The sequence below is a fragment of the Arachis ipaensis genome, chromosome B2, assembly GCF_059453495.1.
Source record: "Arachis ipaensis isolate K30076 ecotype BB chromosome B2, ASM5945349v1, whole genome shotgun sequence".
In the NCBI taxonomy this organism is placed as follows: Eukaryota; Viridiplantae; Streptophyta; class Magnoliopsida; order Fabales; family Fabaceae; genus Arachis; species Arachis ipaensis.
Window position 1 is genome coordinate 104,704,223 of NC_142437.1, and position 7,082 is coordinate 104,711,304.

Genomic DNA, 7,082 nt, shown 5'->3' on the forward strand with positions numbered 1-7,082 from the left:
CAAGAAAGAAGTGACCAAGCTACTTGAAGCAGATATCATCTACTCCATCTCAGATAGTGGATGGGTCAGTCCAGTACAAGTAGTGCCCAAGAAGTCTGGAGTCACAACAGTAAAGAATGAGCATGGAGAGCTCCTGACAGCTAGAGTGCAGAATTCATGGAGAGTTTCCATTGATTACAGGCGTCTCAACCAAGCTACTCACAAGGATCACTACCCCTTGCCATTTATTGATCAGATGCTTGATCTCTTGTCAGGTAAATCCCATTAATGCTTTTTAGATGGTTATACAGGCTATTTTCAAATTCATATAGCTCCTGAAGATCAGAAAAAGACTACTTTTACATGTCCCTTTGGAACGTATGCATATAAGAGGATGCCTTTTGGCTTATGTAATGCACTGGCTACTTTCCAAATATGCATGATGAGTATCTTTTCAGATCTTATTGAGAGCTGTATGGAAGTTTTTATGGATGATTTCAGCGTATATGGTGATTCGTTTAACCTTTGCTTGGATAGTTTAGCTAGAGTATTAGACAGGTGTGTTAGTTCAAACTTTGTTTTAAATTTTGAAAAATGTCACTTTATGGTAAAACAAGGGATTGTTCTAGGCCATGTTATCTCTAATACTGGTATTTCTGTAGATCCAGCAAAGGTAGATGTCATTTCTAGTTTACCTTACCCCTCCTCCGTGAGGGAAGTCCGTTCGTTCCTTGGCCATGCAGATTTCTACTGGAGATTTATCAAGGACTTCAGTAAGGTAGCATTGCCTTTATCTAGACTGCTGCAGAAAGATGTTTAGTTCGAGTTCAGTGAGGATTGCATGCAAGCATTTGATTAGCTGAAAATCGCCCTGACTCAAGCTCCAATTGTGAGAGGACCAGACTGGAGCCAGCCTTTTGAGATTATGTGTGATGTCTCCAACTATGCAGTAGGAGCGGCGCTGGCTCAGTGCAAAGGTAAGGATCCTTTCGTAATTGCTTATGCGTCTAAGACCTTAGACACTGCTCAGTCTAATTACACCACCACTAAAAAAGAGCTTCTGGCTATTGTTTTTGTTCTGGATAAATTCCGAGCCTATTTACTTGGTACTAAGGTGGTAGTGTACTGATAAACTATTATTTTATGATTTATATTGTGTTTAATTGTGTGGTTTTATCAAGTCTTTACCCACTTATTCATATGATTAGCATGTATTTACAATTCCTTCCCAAAATTTTTCCATGGTTGAAAACTTGCTTCCTAGAGACTTTTAATTATGTATTTTAATTCTCCTTTTTCCTATTCGATGCCGTGATTCGTGTGTTAAGTGTTTCAGGCTTCATAGGGCAGAAAAGGCTTGGAAAATGGAGAGGAGGCTTGCAAAAATGGAAGGAACACAAGAAACTAAGGAGATGACCAGCGAGCAATGACGCGAGCGCATGGCCCACGCGAACGCGCGAAATGGAGAAATCGCAGCGACGCGAACGCGTGCCTGACGCAAACGCGTGGATTGAAGTCTGCACGAATGACGCGGCTGCGTGGATGACACGAACGCGTGACAAGGAAAATTGCTGAATGACGCAAACGCGTGGACGACGCGCACGCGTGACCTGCGCGATCTGCAAAAATAACAGAATACGCTGGGGGGTGATTTCGGACCGCATTTTGACCTAGTTTTCGGCCCAGAAACACAGACTAAAGTTAGGGAACATACAGAAACTCAATATACACACGGAGACGCATCCACACAGAAAGAGATTCATCACATTAGGATTACTTTAGTTTTAGATCTGAATCTAGATTAGTGTTATATTGATAGTTTATGCTTTTGCTTTGGATTGTGGATATTGAAGAACCATTACCTTCGTGAAGATACTACTTTAGTTTGTTTCCTTATTCTTTACTCTTTTCAGTTGATTATTGACTCTATTTAAATAAGTATGTTACATTTTGAGATTATTAATATATAGAGTTATTTTTATTTTAATTAATTTTAATTCTCTATTTAATTTTATTTAATTATGTCTTCTTATATTTTTATGATTATTAATTTCATGTCAATGGAGTAGATTCTCCACTTGACATGGGGGTTAATTAAGAGGAGATACTTGAGTTGGAATGCTCAAGTGCTTAGTTAAATTGGACGTTGTTGGCTAATTCTGTATCTGCTAACGCTGGACCTTCCCAAGGGAGAGGACTAGGATTTGCGGGTAAGAGTTAGTTTAATCACTATACTTTCCTTTATTCAGTAAGGGTTAACCAAGTGAGAACAACAACCTCTTTACACTACACTTGAGAAGATTCCAACAAGGATAGAACTTCCACTTAATTATTCCCCCAGTCAAGGCCTTTTATTTGGAATATCAATAATTATTCTCAGTTTATTTTTATTGCTTTAGTTCTCAATTAATTTAGTTATTCATTATCAAAACTCAAACTTTCTGGAAATTTTCTGATTAGTAAATTAGCACTCTTTTCTGCAACTCGTTGGGAGACGATCTGGGACTCATACTCCCAGTATTTTTATTTCTAAAATTTGTGATTTTTCTAAATTGGTGAGGCGGATCTTAGCTGCTTAAAAGTTATACGTGCAATGCTATTCTCTTATTTGAAATCTCTTAATTGGTTAACTTCTGCCACGCATCATGTACTCGGACCATGCAGCTCTAAAGTATTTATTAGCTAAAAAAGAGTCTGATGAGCGGATAATTTATACGCTTTTTGGCACTGTTTTTAGTATATTTTCAATATGATTTAGTTAGTTTTTAGTATATTTTTATTAGTTTTTAATTAAAAATCACATTTCTGGACTTTACTATGAGTTTGTGTGTTTTTCTATGATTTCAGGTATTTTCTGGCTGAAATTGAGGGACCTGAGCAAAAATCAGATTCAGAGGTTGAAGAAGGACTGCAGATGCTGTTGGATTCTGACCTCCCTGCACTCAAAGTGGATTTTCTGGAGCTACAGAATTCCAAATGGCACGCTTCCAATTGCGTTGGAAAGTAGACATCCAGGGCTTTCCAGAAATATATAATAGTACATACTTTGAATAAGGATTGACGATGTAAACTGGCGTTCAACGCTAGTTCCATGCTGCATTCTGGAGTCAAACGCCAGAAACAAGTTGCAAAGTGGAGTTCAACACCAGAAACACGTTACAAACTGGCGTTCAACTCCAAGAATGACCTCTCCATATGCAAACTTCAAGCTCAGCCCAAGCACACACCAAGTGGGCCCCGGAAGTGGATTTCTACATCATTTACTCAATTCTGTAAACCCTAGTAACTAGTTTAGTATAAATAGGACTTTTTACTATTGTATTAGACATCTTGGGACGTTTAGTTCTTAGATCATGGAGGCTGGCCATTCGGCCATGCTTGAACCTTTTACTTATGTATTTTTCAACGGTAGAGTTTCTACACACCATAGATTAAGGTGTGGAGCTCTGCTGTTCCTCAAAGATTAATGCAAAGTACTACTGTTTTTCTATTCAATTCAACTTATTCCGCTTCTAAGATATTCATTCGCACTTCAATATGATGGATGTGATGATCGTGACAGTCATCATCATTCTCAATTTATGAACGCGTGCCTGACAACCACTTCCGTTCTACCTTAGATTGAATGGATATCTCTTGGATATCTAATACAGGGGACTGAGTCCGAGATATTAGTGTCTTCGTGGTATAAGTTAGAACCCATGGATGGCCATTCCTAAGATCCGAAAAGTATAAACCTTGTCTGTGGTATTTCGAGTAGGATCTGGGAAGGGATGGCTGTGACGAGCTTCAAACTCGCGAGTGCTGGGCGTAGTGACAGACGCAAAAGGATAGTAAATCCTATTCCAGTATGATCGAGAACTGACAGATGATTAGCCATGCAGTGACAGCGCATTTGACCATTTTCACAGGAGGATGGGATGTAGCCATTAACAACGGTGATGCCCTACATAAAGCTTGCCATGGAAAGGAGTAGGATTGATTGGATGAAGACAGCAGGAAAGCAGAGATCAGAGGAACGAAAGCATCTCTATACGCTTATCTGAAATTCTCACCAATGAATTACATAAGTACTACTATCCTATTTTATATTTTATTTATTTTCATCCACTATAATTTCTTAATACAATTTAATCCGCCTGACTGAGATTTACAAGATGACCATAGCTTGCTTCAAGCCGACAATCTCCGTGGGATCGACCCTTACTCACGTAAGGTTTATTACTTGGACGACCCAGTGCACTTGCTGGTTAGTTGTACGAAGTTGTGAAACAGATATAAGATTATGAACGTGCGTGTTGAGTTTTTAGCGCCGTTACCAAGGAATGGAATGATCACAATTTCGCACACCAAGTTTTTGGCGCCGTTGCCGGGGATTGTTCGAGTTTGGACAACTAATGGTTCATCTTGTTGCTCAGATTAGGTAACTTTATTTTAATTTTAACCTTTTTGATTTTATTATTCTTATTTTCGAAAAAAATTAAAAAAATATTTTCTTCTTTTTCGTTTTTCCCAATTAATTCTCGAAAAATACAAAAAAAAATTTTACAAAATCATAAAATCAAAAATATTTTTTGTGTTTCTTGTTTGAGTCTTGAGTCAATTTTTAAGTTTGGTGGCAATTGCATATTTTTATTTTTTTTTAAAAAAATTTTTCGAAAATTCATGCATTCATAGTGTTCTTCATGATCTTCAAGTTGTTCTTGGCCAGTCTTCTTGTTTGATCTTCATATTTTCTTGTTTTGTGTCTTTTCTTGTTTTTCATATGCATTTTTAATTTGTTAGTTTCTAAAGTTTGAAAATTTCTAAGTTTGGTGTCTTGCATGTTTTTCTTTCATTAAAAATTTCCAAAAATAAGTCTTGATGTTCATCTTGATCTTCAAAGTGTTCTTGGTGTTCATCTTGACATTCATAGTGTTCTTGCATGCATTGAGTGTTTTGATTCATAATTTTTATGTTATGAGTTTTTTTCATGTTTTTCTCTTTCTTCATTAAAAATTCAAAAATAAAAAAAAAATATCTTTTCCTTATTTTACTCAAAATTTTTGAAAATATGATTTGATTTAGTCAAAAAGTTTTTAAATTTAATTGTTTCTTATGAATCAAATCAAATTTTCAATTTAAAAATCTTATCTTTTCAAAATCTTTTTCAAAAATCAAATCTTTTTGATTTTACCTTCATATTTTTAAAACTTTTTAAATTTGATTTTCAAAATCTTTTTCTTATTTTATTTCTTAATTTTCAAAATCTTTACTAACATTTAATATGATTGATTGAAAATTTTCAAGTTGTTACTTGCTTATTAAGAAAGATTCAATCTTTAAACTCTAGAATCATATCTTTTTAGTTTCTTGTTAGTCAAGTAATCAACTTTAAAATCAAATCTTTTTAATTTTCTTTTCAAATCTTTTTCAAATTAAAATTTCAATCATATATTTTTCAAATTCAATTTCAAAATCTTTTCTAACTTCTTATCTTTTTAAAATTGATTTTCAAATCTTATCTTTTTGTTTCAATCATATCTTTTTAAATTTCAATCATATCTTTTTCAAAAACAAATTTCAAAACTTTTTCAATCAATCTTATCTTTTTGTTTCAATCATATCTTTTTCAAAACTACCTAACTAATCCTCTCTCTCTTATTTTCGAAAATTCCCTCTCTCCTTTTTCAAAATTTCTTTTTAATTAACTAATTGTTTTAATTTTAATTTAATTTCAACTTTAATTTTCGAAATCTAACTTTCAATTTTAATTTTAATTAAATTTCGAAATTCTCTCTCTCATCTCCTTCTATTTATTTATTCATCTACTAACACTTCTCTTCCATCCAAAAATTCGAACACCACCTCCCTCTCTGTGTTTGAGTTTTCCCTCTTCTCTTCTTCACATTACATTCTTTTCTTCTTCTACTCACACAAAGGAATCTCTATAATGTGACATAGAGGATTCCATATTTTCTTTGTTATTCCCTTCTTTGTCATATGAGCAGGAGCAAGGACAAGAAGATTCTTATTGAAGCAGATCCTGAACCTGAAAGGACTCTAAAAAGGAAACTAAAAGAAGCTAAAATACAACAATCCAGAGACAACCTTACAGGAATTTTCGAACAGGAAGAGGAGATGGCAACCGAAAATAATAATAATGCAAGGAGGATGCTTGGTGACTTTACTGCACCTAATTCCAATTTACATGGAAGAAGCATCTCCATTCCTGCTATTGGAGCAAACAATTTTGAGCTGAAACCTCAATTAGTTTCTCTGATGCAACAGAACTGCAAGTTTCATGGACTTCCATATGAAGATCCTTTTCAGTTCTTAACTGAGTTCTTGCAAATATGTGATACTGTTAAGACCAATGGGGTTGACCCCGAGGTCTACAGGCTTATGCTTTTTCCGTTTGCTGTAAGAGACAGAGCTAGAGTGTGGTTGGACTCTCAACCCAAAGATAGCCTGAACTCTTGGGATAAGCTGGTCACGGCTTTCTTAGCCAAGTTCTTTCCTCCTCAAAAGCTGAGTAAGCTTAGAGTGGATGTTCAAACCTTCAGACAGAAAGAAGGTGAATCCCTCTATGAAGCTTGGGAGAGATATAAGCAACTGACCAAAAAGTGTCCTTCTGACATGCTTTCTGAATGGACCATCCTGGATATATTCTATGATGATCTGTCTGAATTAGCTAAGATGTCATTGGATACTTCTGCAGGTGGATCCATTCACCTAAAGAAAACGCCTGCAAAAACTCAAGAACTCATTGACATGGTTGCTAATAACCAGTTCATGTACACTTCTAAGGGAATCCTGTGAGTAATGGGATGCCTCAGAAGAAGGGAGTTCTTGAAATTGATACTCTGAATGCCATATTGGCTCAGAATAAAATATTAACTCAGCAAGTCAATATGATTTCTCAAAGTCTGAATGGAATGCAAGCTGCATCCAACAGTACTCAAGAGGCATCTTCTGAAGAAGAAGCTTATGATCCTGAGAACCCTGCAATAGCAGAGGTGAATTACATGGGTGAACCCTATGGAAACACCTATAATCCCTCATGGAGAAATCATCCAAATCTCTCATGGAAGGATCAAAAGCCTCAACAAGGCTTTAATAAT

The 7,082-nt window shown here is 35.6% G+C and overlaps 1 non-coding gene across 1 annotated transcript; it reads right to left on the reverse strand.

Annotated features, from left to right (window-relative positions):
• Positions 1–6,495: 6,495 nt before the first annotated feature.
• LOC148575093 (small nucleolar RNA R71) lies at positions 6,496–6,603 on the reverse strand. The gene has a single exon (XR_015905896.1). It is a non-coding gene; the product is annotated as a small nucleolar RNA R71 (small nucleolar RNA).
• Positions 6,604–7,082: the final 479 nt, after the last annotated feature.